Consider the following 12,242-nt stretch of genomic DNA (forward strand, 5'->3'; position numbering starts at 1 on the left):
TTAGAATCAGAGGACATAAAGGTAAATCTCAACAGTGTTCCTTATGCCTGTGTAACCCTGTGCAAGTTACTGCCTCTGGGTTATAGTTTCTCCCCATGTAAAACTGAGCACAGTGGAAAGATTATGAAAAGTTGAAAAAGCACCTATGAGTCAGAGGCCCTGGACTCAGAAAGTCTCAAAGATGATGCTTACTCATGTGAACTTGGGCAAGTAACAACTTCCTAAGGCATGTACAAAATAAGAGGGTTGTTCTAGATAGCCCACAGACTCCTTTCCAATTCCATCTATGACCCTATTAAGACGAGAGATGAGTTAGGTCAAATGATTTCTAAATTTCCTTCCATTTCTGTCCTTTTTTTTACTGAATTTTACAAAAACAATTAATTTTTAAAATCATATATAATGTACTAATCAGTCTAAAAGAAGAGTTCCTCCATGTTCTCTTCTCCCCAGTAACACAGATACCACCCCTGGTTCATACCCTCTTCATCTTCTTTTCTGTCTTGCCTCATCTCTCTCTGCTCCAATCCCTTCTTCACACAGCTGCCAAACTCATTTTCAGAGACTATATCACTGCCCTACTGGCTTCTGGCTAACTCTACAAGCAATCTGGCATTTAAAACTTTTCATAAATTGGTCTTTTCCTATCTTTCCACTGTTACACATTTCCTAGGACTCTTCTTTCTGTTCCTCACATTCCATCTCTTCCCTTCAAACCTTCGCATTGGTTGTTCCTCATGCCTAAAATGCTCAATTGCCCTTTTCCCATCTCCTGGTCACTTATATCTTTGGCTCCCTTCAAGAAAGAGATTAACTTCCCTGCTCTGCAGTCACCCTACTAGTGCCTTTCTCTCCAAAGTAATCTTTATCCATTTTGTAAGTCTACATATATATATATATATGTGTATGTATATATATACATGTTATCACCTTCATTTGAATTTAAGTTCCTTGAGAGTAGGCACTATTTTTTGTTTTTTCTTTATTATCTCCAGTGTTAATACAGTGCCTGATGCATAGTGAGGGTTTAATGAATGCTTATTAGTTGATTGGTCCTAGTCTAAGTTAAATATGTATATGTGTGTATGTGTGTGTATGTATACATACATATACACATATTATGTGTGTGTGTATATATATATATATATTTATATACGTTTTTCCATATATGTGTATATGCATGCATGTATACAAAATATGCATATACCCCGGACAAGTCACTTAACTGTTTGCCTACATCCACAGGAGAAGGAAATGGCAAACCACTCCAGTATCTTTGCCAAAAAAAAAAAAAAAAAACAACTCCATATGGAATCACAAAGACATAAATGAACCATAAAAACATTTATAGGGTTTATGTATGATTTTTTTTAATAGCATCAATTTTCAATTTTTTCTTTGATGATTTGATATTTATGATAAAAAATTTACAATATTTCAACTGCAATAATTTTATTTGATATATTTTTTAAATCAATAGCAATTTTTTCATTTATTAGGCTAGGAATTTATAGCAATCTCAAATTATAATTCTGTTCAGGTTTCAAAAAAAAATAATAGCAACTGTGACTAGTACCTTTGCATTGTTAGTTTATTGTTTATTTTTTTAAAGGAAAACCTAAAAAGGTGCCTAAAGCTTCAAATCATGAGGATCACTCAAGAAAACGGTTTACAGATATTATGCCATTGTTATGATTAGTTTAAAGTTAAAGAACAACTCTCATTCTGTGTTCATACTAACAATCAATCATCCTCCTTAGGCATTCATTTTCTGACATCCAGTCTGAGCTGTCATCTACCTGGTAATACAATTACATATCCACTCCCTAATCTACCCACTATACATCTAAGCTGTCAATTCTTATGATGTGTATTTCAATGGAGACATAAATATATATGTGTTCTAGATATCACATTTGTGAAGATCATAAATGGCATCTTCATGTCTGCAAAATTTATGATCAGAGATCACATTTATTTGCCAAGTAGCTCTGGGCTAAATAGTAATTTGAAATCAGGCTGAGAGACCACCATTATCAAATGGTTCACAAACTGAGTCACAAAGATTACTTCATGTTCCTTGAATAAAGGGTCCTATCGTCAATAGTTTGGTCCAATTTTTCCCCTCCATCTTGGAGTCTGTATTTTCCAGTCAGAAAACAGATGAAGATGAAATACTTTGTAACACCAAACATAAATCAGTTATTTATTATAAGTAATAGATAATCCTCTATTTCTCACCCATCTCAAACAAGCCCTGCATTTTTGGATTCTCCCCAGAAATATACATTCAATCATTCATATTACTGTATACATACAATATTAAGGAGTTGGAAAACAGAGTTTGAAAGGGGTCCCTGTCAGAAAAATTAAATAAACTTAAAATCCATCAATCCAAAGAGACTACAGCTGCTTTTCAATTAAATTAATTCCTTATCATTATTATATAAAGTTAGTCACAGAATGCAAAGGATTGTTCCAATTTCAGATTCATAACCATTAACTATGGCACAAAGTTTCATGAACATACTTTTACAGTTGTGTAATATTCCAAGAACTAAAGCCACAAGAAAATTCATAATTTTGGTGGTAGAGCCAACAGAATGCTCCTGGATGATAATTCAGTTTTACTATGAACAAGGGACAATTAAAGCAGAAGCAAACAAAACCCAGTTGTTACCTTCAAAGAACTTACTTGGGTGGAAGACAGGAGGTGAAGATACATGTGCTCAGGTACATAAATACAAGATAATTTGAGGAAGAAAAGAGCACTAAAAATTATCAGCAAAAGCTAACAACAAAAAGATTTCTGTAAGTGGTATTTGAGCCTCCTAAGAAGTTAAGGAGTCAAAAGAATCCTTAAAAGAAAGGCCTGCTTTCCTAGTAGGAAGAACTGTCTATGCAAAGTCACTGAAACAAGAGAAGGAATGCAAGATTAGCCAGTTACAATGTAATGTAACATGACATGATATAAGGTTGGAAAGGTAGGATGGAGCCAGTGTGCAAAGAACTTTAAATGTCAAGTAAAGAATTTAACTGCACATCACAAACTCCTATACAGACTTCTAAATTAACGTAATTTCTTATATAACACATTTGAAGTGGTGAGTACAACTATCATTCCCATATCAGAGAGAAGGAGCTGGAGTTCCCAAAAGGTTACATGACTTGCCCAAATTCAAACTCAGTTCTTCTAAAGCCAAAGTTTATTCCACTGTTGTTGCCCCATGCTTCTCCTCCACAGTTTTTCCACTTTGGATCTTTACTTTCTGCTGACACATTATTTCTTTTATCAGGTTTCTTAACATAAAAATCTTGACAGCATGTCCCAGAGCCTCAGATATGATTTATATGGCCAAGATGCCTGCTACCCATCCCCTCTGAACAGTCATCTGGCCCAAAATAAAATAAATGACTTTAAAGAGTTAAGTTGAAAGTTCTTTTCAGTAAAACTGTAGAGGTCCAACTAAAAGATATCGAACCAAACAGATAAATAGCCCACTAAGTAGCATCAATCAGTTTAAACATTAAATAAGCAGCCAAAAAAAGTTTTTACAAGCTTGCTAAATTCTCCCCAAAATTTTTGACAATTTTTTGATTTTCACTTTGTTTCCAATAAGTTCCAAAGACTGACCTGGAGTGTCAGATCTCAATGATCTCAATACCAATCGGTATAATATTTTTATCCGACATCACTTTAAGCATATGGCATTGCACCTAGAAACATTTGGAGGACTGGCAATAGCGCAGCTTACTGCCTGCATCACAAACACAGAGCGTGAAGCTTGCCAAAAAGAAACTATTTTGGTGTATGGCTGGGGAAGATGTGATTAATGAATGAAAGTGCAAAATGCCGCACGCGGGGTGCTGGGAGCCTGGGTAACGGGGATCCCAACGGGAGAGGGCGCGGATCGGGAGGAGAGGCTTCGCTGGGCGGCTTCGCCCGCCCAGCCCGACGCGGGCAACTTTGCCTAACTCGGCGAGCCTGAGAATCCCGAACATGACACCGGCTGCGGGAACGAGGGAGGGAGCGCATTCAGCGGAGGCCTGCCTTTCAGAGAGGTAGGAAGTGGAAGCTCTACACTTCTGGGGAGAGAGCCGAGGAGCAGAGCCCAGCGGTGGGGGCGGGGAGGAGGCTTGGAGGAGTGGGAGAAGGGTCAGTAAGGGATGTCTCTCATCCGTTAAGAGCGGGTGCTTTCTACGGGGAAAGCAAGGGGACCGAGGGCCTTCTGCCTTCGTCCACGGGCGGAACGACACACTCCCTTTTTTGCACGTTTCGACAGACGGAGCCAACCTGCAGCTACCCAGGTGGAGGTGACTAAGGAGCCGGGCTGGGGGGGAGACGCCCAGCCTGAAGGCTGGGGGGGAGGGGAAGGAGGGAATGGGGGAGGCAGGTAAAGGACACGGAGATTCGGTCCGATGAAATCTCAACCTGTTCTGGAAGTTTTACTCAGGGAGACGGAAGAGAATCTCTAACAGGCTCGGGCCCTCATAGGATGAGGGGTGAGGGAAGCAATAGGGAGGAGATGCCCCCCCCACTTGCCCCATTTTCTCCTCTCTGAGGCGCCCCTCCCCCCATGGGGAGGGGGAGAGAAGAGGAAAGGGAAGGGGAGGGCCGGGGCCACGCCCGATGCTCCACAGGCCCGCCCCTTACCGACCCCTCCCTCAGCCCCCCTGCCGCGGCCGTTACCTGGACCTGCGAGCGTCCGGCCCTCTCCTCCTTTCGTACTTCTCTTTCTTCTTCTACTTCTTCGGTCCGGCCCGGCCCGGCCCGACCCACCTCCTCTTATTCTCGGACGCTTTTAAATTTCTCCTTCCTCCTCCCCCGCCGGCAGCCGGGCCACCCTCCGCCGCCACCGCCGCCGCCGCCTCCTCAGTATTGTCATTGAGCCGCCCAGGCACGCTCCCGGAGGCGCGCCCCCGCCGTCGCCGAGGAAACCCGGCGGGGCCCGGGAGCGCGCGCTCACCTCCTACCCGTTTCCGAGCGGGGTTCCGTTACCGCCCTCTCGGGCCCCGCAGCCAATAGACGGCGAGGGGCGGGGCGAGGCCCACGGGTCACGAGGGATGAGGAGGCGGGACTCCGGGGAAGCCGGCCCCAGTAGAGCGGGCGCGCTCCCCAGCTGTGCTCCCCTCCTCCTTCTCTCCCCAGGGCTCTGGGCTGCGGAGGGAGCTGGGGGCGAGGGGCTGGGAGGGCGGCCCTTAAAGAAGCATCTGCAGAGTCAGGATCAGTCGTCGGAACCCGGGCGTGAAAGACGCTTTCAAACCCGCCGGGAAAGCGTGCCCGGGGCAGGGGCAGGGTGGGAGAGGGACGCCCGGAGCGCAGCCCCGGGGGACCCCGACCCGAGCGCCCCGAGATTCCTGCTGGTCATTTCTCCTGTTATTTGTACTCCTCTGCAAAATGCAGCCTGGGACCCAATCCTTGCCGAGTCCTCTCCCGGCTTACTTACAGCGTCCGAGGGAAAAGACCAGGTAGGGGCATTCGGGTGCCCCAGGTTTTAAGGCAATCAGTAAAGCGAGGTCCCTCAATAAAGCAGGATTTCTCAGGCTTTGCATCAGTCAAGAATTAAGGGCCTCCCAAGCAAGAGGATTTTTTTTTAAAAAAAACTGATTTTGCTAGAGTAGGGAAATCCCTGTTGGTGTATCTTCTCTTTAGGTAGACATCCACCACGTCCCTTTGTCAGGCTGCTCGAACTGCCTTCTCAGAATTTATTTATTTAATTTATAATTAATTAAATATTATATAATAATTATATTAATTATAATATATTATATTATAATAAAATATTATGTATTAATTATATAATATAATAATTGAATATATTAATTAAATAAATAATTGATTTAGAAATAATTTGAAGAAATGCTAACTTGCAGTTAGAGGATAGTGAAAATTAATGTAATTTCTCTCTTTTTTTGCTATTTCAAGTTCAAGGGCTCCCTGAAATCTGTCTATCCAAAATATTTAGATCATCTAGTCATGGAATTTAAAAGTTGTAACTCAGTACAGTATCTCAAAGGTGGTACCTGTAAAAGGTATTGTTCCTCTACAAATTAGCAGGCATTGGGTTAACCCCACTACTACCAAGTATCCTTGCTTCAAGCCTAAATTTACTTTTCTGAAATTCCCCTATCCTTCTATCCTCTAGAGGCAAACAAAACAAACCTAATCCTTGCTGTGAGGTTCTCAGGGTTAAGTGACTTAACATAAATTCCTTAGGGTAAGTGACTGAGCTAAGTCTATTAGTCAGGGTTTCTACTACTAAACCTAAAACTCCATCTCTGCCCCTGGGCCCTCTTCTCAATATATGTATATATTTCCTTTCTTAATAACTTCATTAGCTCCTATGAGTTCAATTATGTGTACAGGGATAACTCTAAAATCTAAGTCTACCCTCCTTGAGTTCCAATCAATCCCACATCATAAATACCTTTTGGATGGGATGTCTTGTAGGTCTCAAACTCAACTGTCCAAAACAGACTGGGGTTTTGCAGTCTTTCCCAAAAAAAACACCCCTGTTTCCCACTTGCCTAGCTCTGTTGTGGGTATCACTAGTCTGTCAGTTATACAGATTCAAATCCTCTTGTCATCCTCATCTTTTCACTCTCCACACCCTATACACAATCAGTTGCCAGGTCTTCAAAGTCAATTGTCCCTTTCTCAACTAAAAATAATTGTTAGAATTTTATAAAGGACCTACTATGTGTCAGGCACTGTGCTTTACAAATACTCTCATTTGATCTTCAACAAACTTGGGAGGAGGTGCTCCATTTCTCCATTTTATAGTTGAAGTAACTGAAGGAAACAGGTTAAATGTCTAAGGTCACACAGTGGTATCTAATGCTAGATTTGAATTTAGGTCTTCCTGACTTTAGACCTGAGGTTTAAACCACTCTGCCACCTAATTTCCACCTATCCTAATTCATAGCCACCATCCTTATTCAGCCTTCACCAACCTTTGCCTGACTTTTGCAAAAACCTTACAGACTAATCTCTACCTTCTCCAATCCCTTCTTCCACAAAGGTGTCAAAGTGATTTCCCTAAAATATGGATCTCACCTTGAAACATCTCTGCTCAAGAAACATTCTAAAATAAAATGTGAACTCTTCTGTTGACCATTTAAAGGCCTTCATAATCTGGTCCCAGATTACCCTTACCAAGTTAATACATTATCTGCCTTTACATACTCTACATTCCAGCCAAACTTACTCCACAGGATAATCTATTTCTTATCTCCTTGACTTTGGACCTACTGAACCCCATATCTGGAATGCACTCCTCTGATATGTGCTTTTTTTTTAATCCTTAGCTCCCAAAAAATGCTACCTTCAACATGAAATCTCCTCTGACTCTCTCAGCTACCAGTCCCCTATTCCTAAATTGCTCTATATTTACCTTGTATCTGCTTTGTATTTGAGTGTGAGGGAGGGAAAGAAGGATATGGGAGAAAGAGAAAGGCGGGAAGAAGGGACCTGTTACAGTTGGGAAGGAAAGGAGGGAGAAGTATAAAAAAAAATGTGGATGGGAGGGAAGGAAGCAGAAGGGAGAGAAAGAAGGATGGAAGAAAGAAGGGAGGGAAGGAAGAAAAAAGGATAGATCTATTATAGTCATTGCTGTTGTGTGTGTTTCCTTCTGGAAGGGAATGGTGACATGAAAGAAGCGATGTTATGACAGACAGGTGACTTGGACTGAAGGGAGGAAGGGCTGTGCAAAGTCACCAGCTTCATTTTTTCCTCCAGAGAGGAGAGTCCAGCCACAAGACAGATCAGGATGACTGGAGATGACTTTAGGATGCAGTGAAAGACCTTTTTAAGCTAAAGGTCTCAGTTTTACTGATTACTTAATTACTAATTACTTAGTCAGTGATTAAGGCTAAATAAAATGACAGAGAATGGCCTTTTTCACACATATATACATACATATGTTTGCATGTAAATGTGCTAAGTACATTAAATAGAAAGACCAACAAAAATAAAAAATATCTATAATGCTTAGGAAGAAAGAGACAGAGAAGTGAAAAAAGAAAGGTAAAGCCAACAGTTTTTAATCCCAATGTTAATATTCTTAATTCATTTTTTTCCTCCACTCCTTGTTCTCTCTGATCATTTGCCTTGTTTTGATTCTCTCCTTTTTCACTTACGTCTCATGTTCACCCACTGTCTTCTATCTTCATCTTTCATCTTCCACACCCAAAGCAAAAATCCTTCATATGTAGTCACAAGCCTACTTCTTAGTTTGCAATCTCTGTATTAAGTGCATGTTTCAGCATATTTATGTCTGTATTCAAAACTAATTCCAAAAGACAAAATATGGATTATTTTTGTATTTCACAGATTTTGGAGGATTTGAAGCTCTATTCCCATTCACAAATGTTAAGAATCCATAAGTAACTAGATAGCTATATACATGTGTTAGTGCATCGATTATAACAGCAAAAACTCACTCTTATATAATATATTAAGATTTATTCAGCACTTCCCTCAACAATCCTATGAAACAGCTAGTACAAATAGTATTATCCCTTTTTTGCAGATAAGGCTTTGAAAGCTTAAGTTAACCCATGATCACTGGTATTTGTGTCTAAAGCAGGATCTAAACCCAGGTATCCTGGTTCCAAGTTCAATTTCATTTTTATATATGAGAAGTAACATTCCCTCTTCAAACTCCTAGAATCACAAAGAATTTTAGAACTGAAAAAAGAAAAAAAAACACCTTAGCTCCTAGTTCAATTACAGATAAAGCAATTACAGAAAGGAAAATGTCCAAGGTCGTGATTCCCTATCCAATGTTCTTTCCACATCCAAAACTCTATGATTCCATACCTGATTAAATATCTTTTACCAGTGCCCAGAATAGACCCTTAAAGTTGGAGAAACATTTCCTCCTCAAAGTAGGGATTCTGAACTTGTGATGAAGTTAGTGGCAATGAGGTTAGTGGCAATAAGAGAGTTGTTAAAATCCCCTTATGGTCAGTGCAGGTTCTTCATGAAAGAATTCATGAAACCCGAAATATTAATTGGCAAAAATGAAAGTTTATTGTTGGATAGGAAGCTAGTTTTACTAAGAGACTGACTTCTTTAGTAGCAAAGTCCTATTAGGGAAATGGAGGCTGGCACTGAGAAGAGAATGCCTTCTCAGCGGGCAGGGGTCCTAGCAAGCTGCTCTGGACCTTCTGCAAAGCGTGGGTTCAGAAACTGCCCCTTAAAAGGAATCTTTGAGGCTCAGATTTCAGGTTGAAAGAAAGCCAAAGTTCCTAGATACTTATTGGTATCCGGCCCAGATCTCCTATTGGAATTAACAACACTTCAAAAAGGGTGCTTTTTCACCAAGATTTCTAATTGAATCAAAGGGTCTGGCATCCCCAAAATATAACTTATTTGGGAAGAGTCCTCAAAAGGGATCTCCGATCAAAAGGAAACACAGTTTCAGAATGATAATCTTAGAGGTAACACAGTTTCAGTAAAGGGAACAGTTTCCCTCCCCCTTTACTTGGAGTCCAAAGAATTCCCTGGGAAGTTTAAGGAGATCCATGAAGTTAGATAAAGAAAATGTTACATTTTTACTTTTTACCAATCTTTGAGATTTAGCACATTATTTAATTATCAAAAATAGTTTTAAATTATTCTGAGAGTAAAAGGAAGATTACCAAAGGGGTATATGATCCAAACAAACAAACAAAAAAGATTAAGAATCCCTATTGTAGAGCTTTTCTATTTACAATAGGAGTAGTTTAGAGTTGAATCATATCTTTCTAGTCCCCACTCCAGGTAATTTTATAAGTGAGAAAAGTGAAGCCCAAAAAAGTTAATGAATTGCTCCAAGGAAATTCAAACCCAAGTTTTCTGCTTATGGTTCCTTCCACAAGCCATGTTGCCTTTTTTGTAACACTATCATTTTTTTTTTAGTTTGTAACTCCATAATTTACTTTAAAAATCAAAAATCAAAAGCCAGCATAGGAAGAATTTCTCTTTGTGAAATAGTTTAACCAAAACAATTTTAGAAATTTAGATTATTATCAAACCTAAATGAGAAAATCAGACAGCAAATGAACAAATTCAAAGGCATTCAGATTTTCCATTTCTTCCAATAACAATGGTACTCTTAAGTGATTTGTTATCTCTTGGTAATATTTAAAATGATTGTTTTTGGGGTTGGGTTTTTTTTTTTCAGATGACTAAGAAAATATAGCAGAGTCACACTCTGCCTGCTCCTTGTTAGTCTCCTAGCTCACCACCTAGAACCACTATTTGGCACTTTGCTATTCTCTAATTATTTTAAAGATGTGAGATTTGCCTTCTCTATTTAGATGACAAACTCCTTAAGGGAAAAGATGGTGTTTTATACTACCTTTAAAAAAAAAAAATCCTATCGTACCTACTTTCATCATTGGAGTCAACAGCTTCCATACTTTTAAATCATGTGTAAAAATAATCTGGATGATATTCTTATAATAGATTTTCATTAATAATTACAATTAGTTTAGGTAAAATACTGTGTTAGCCTTCTTTGTATGATAACACAATATATAATGCAAAATGCAATGACTTACAAAGTGGACAAACAGAAGAATACATCTGTCCTAAATAAAATTGATGGTCACACCATCTTATTTTTCTAAACAAAAATATAGTGACTATTATCCACATTCATTATGATTCATTAATATATTCACACTCATTATTATTATTCACTATGTTTTTATATTTAACAGTCCTTATAATGAAGTGGCCTGGTTTTACCTTCAATAAATAATTTCCTGATCCCCTGTTTTTTTAATGTTTTCTTTCTCCTAAAGTTATATTGAATTTATCTGTTTAAATGTTATATCTCTTGTTAACATATATTTCAACATGTTTAACATATATTGGATTGCTTGCCATCTAGGGAAGGGAGTGGGGGGGAAGAGGGGAAAATCTGAAACACAAGGCTATGAAAAAAATCAATGTTGTCAAATTTTCCATGCATATGTTTTGAAAACAAAAAGCTTTAAAAATTAAAAAAGAATGAATGTTGAAAACTATCTATGCATATGTTTTGAAAATAAAAATCTTTAAAATAAATAAATAAATGTTATTTCCCGTGAATAGAATGTAGGCTTCCTGAGGATGGGGATTGCTTTTCCTTTTGTCTTTGCATCTCTAATACCTACCACTGTATAGTATACAACTGATACTGAGGTGTTTGATGAATGAATGAATATAAGGCATTTGAGCAATTCTTAGGATAACATGTTATAGTAGAAAGGATATTGACCTGTTGCCCAACTCTATCACTGAATCAACTTGAGTAAGTCACTTAATTTCTTTGGAATCTCAATTTTCTCCATTATAAAATGAAGGTGTTGGGTTAAATCAGTCAATAAACATTTATAAATGCCACTATGTACAACGAACCAGAAGTGAGATACAAAAAATAACAAAAGACAAAAAAATGATCAAAAAAGGTAAGTGTTTATAATCTAATGTAAGAAGACAACACTCAAAAGGAAGCAAAAAAGTAACTGAGTAAAGAGATACTCAGTGGAAGGAGGGTTTGGGGGTTTGAGTAGGAGGTGTGGAGAATGTTCAAAGTGGTACAACCAGTTGAGAAATTAAATGATTTGCACCTGCCAACTTGCATTGACCCACTGTCATTAAAGAGATGTTTTAGGAGCAATTCTTAGCTCTCTAACCTCCAGAATTTCTATCTTATATTTGTATCATTCACAAAGTGTGCATTTAGCTTTTTTTTACCTATAATAGGCACTTAACAGATATTTAATCAGTCAATAAATCTTAATTTTATTATCACCAAGCTCCCTCTAGGCCTCTGAAATATTTTGATTCTATGACTGATCGATTCCTGTACTCTACCTATAGGTCTCCACTCTTATTCTTCATTTCATGACACTTATCCAGAGCCCAAAGGGATGGTTAAAGAGGAAGCTGGGCCCAAATTATCTGAATGGTCAAAGAATACTGTTTATTCTAATCATTTTGGGAGCATGAGAACTATGAAGCAAATAGCAAATAGGAAGCATTAATCTTCCTATTTTTCATTTTTGTTAGTGAGGCCCAGGGTTTTTAGACTCCCTCTCCTCTGTACCAAAAAGCATTCTCAGGAATGGTTTTGTAAACACCTTCACATTCACACATTCAGTAGTTCCTTCAACAAACATTAACCACTACTAGCACTTTACCACGCTAGGGGGTGAAGGAGATTTGGAGTTTAGATAAGACATAGCCCTAATCTTTTGGATTTACA

General features: G+C 38.9%; 1 protein-coding gene across 9 annotated transcripts in view; it reads right to left on the reverse strand.

Moving 5' to 3' along the window:
• The window catches only part of RALB (RAS like proto-oncogene B), a 103,222-nt gene that overhangs the window by 44,285 nt on the left and 46,695 nt on the right, over nt 1-12,242 (reverse strand). Inside the window, exon 1 of one of the 9 annotated variants that reach the window (XM_012544678.3) lies at nt 4,691-4,923. The exons of 5 other annotated variants lie outside the window; for them this stretch is intronic. The gene's annotated coding sequence lies outside the window, so the exon portion shown is untranslated. Of the gene's footprint in view, nt 1-4,690; nt 4,924-12,242 lie in introns of those variants that run through there. 3 more of the 9 variants (XM_003763792.4, XM_012544673.3, XM_012544676.3) reach the window with 3 other exon arrangements.

This window comes from Sarcophilus harrisii, chromosome 3, assembly GCF_902635505.1.
Source record: "Sarcophilus harrisii chromosome 3, mSarHar1.11, whole genome shotgun sequence".
Classification (NCBI taxonomy): domain Eukaryota; kingdom Metazoa; phylum Chordata; class Mammalia; order Dasyuromorphia; family Dasyuridae; genus Sarcophilus; species Sarcophilus harrisii.